At 37.7% G+C, this 1022-nt stretch overlaps 1 protein-coding gene across 1 annotated transcript in view; it reads left to right on the forward strand.

Annotated features, from left to right (window-relative positions):
* EXOC4 (exocyst complex component 4) overlaps positions 1-1022 on the forward strand; it is a 1030122-nt gene that overhangs the window by 963297 nt on the left and 65803 nt on the right. The window lies entirely within an intron of this gene.

Genomic DNA, 1022 nt, shown 5'->3' on the forward strand with positions numbered 1-1022 from the left:
TTTTTCATAAATTAAACCTCCTTACTTCCTCTTATAGCATGGTTTCAACATTCAGGCTGCCCTCTTAATGAGTGTGCTCCATTTTGTCTTTGTTCCTTTTAAACTACAGTACATGAAACTAATAGACTACTCCACATATAGCTCAGACAGTGAATGTGGACACGCTTATTCTGTCCTCGTCATGTTAACATTTTTTTTTGTTTATAGTTTAATGATATGAAATGATTAAGACAGATCTCGCACAGATCCTTACACTATAGTATAATAACGCTAGAATAGAGGCAACTGCTAAGCGCTCTGGGTACCCTAGTGTGTGACTGTGGAGGAAACCATCTGCTCTTCCAGGAGTGTCTTGTTCATTGTTATGTCTCATCCCTGGACCTGAAACAGTCCTCCTGCATATCAGGCGCTCAGTAAAAACTTGATTCTTAAGAATGAGCTGGTTTGAAACCAAACCCAAGTAAAAGAAGTGTTATTTCCCCAAATACAACCTGTTGCTCTTTAAAAAAAATGAATTGGTTTGTAGATTCTGTGTTCACACATTAGTCTACCTGCAAGTCTACTGCATGTATCTGAGCGGTACAAAAACTGTGGCCAACATCATCTTTGGCATCATAATCCACAAATGTTTGTTATATTCCCATCCTGCTGTAAAAAAGAATTAGAACTTAGGCCCTGTGGTCCAGGAGCTGATGTGATGAAGAGGTGTCTGGTTAGCTGTTGTCTCTGGCACTTTTAGCCAAGAAGCCACTGTAAGAACAGAGCACAGATAGAACAGAAAAAAAAATCTTGGAAAAAAATTAATGGGATATGCTAGTAAAATGTCCAGAACAACTTCAAATGCCAAAAATTTGTCTTACTCCCCAAAATATCTTTATATCCATAACTCATATTTTTCTTTAATGTTGTTAAAGTTCACACCAAAAAATGTTCTTAAGTCCAGCAGGTTTTGTGTTAAAGGACCCATCCAAAGAGCATTTGACATTTTACCTATGTCATCGTAGGTCATGTTTAACCACCAC

The sequence above is a fragment of the Propithecus coquereli genome, unplaced genomic scaffold, assembly GCF_000956105.1.
Source record: "Propithecus coquereli isolate 6110/MARCELLA unplaced genomic scaffold, Pcoq_1.0 Scaffold335, whole genome shotgun sequence".
In the NCBI taxonomy this organism is placed as follows: domain Eukaryota; kingdom Metazoa; phylum Chordata; class Mammalia; order Primates; family Indriidae; genus Propithecus; species Propithecus coquereli.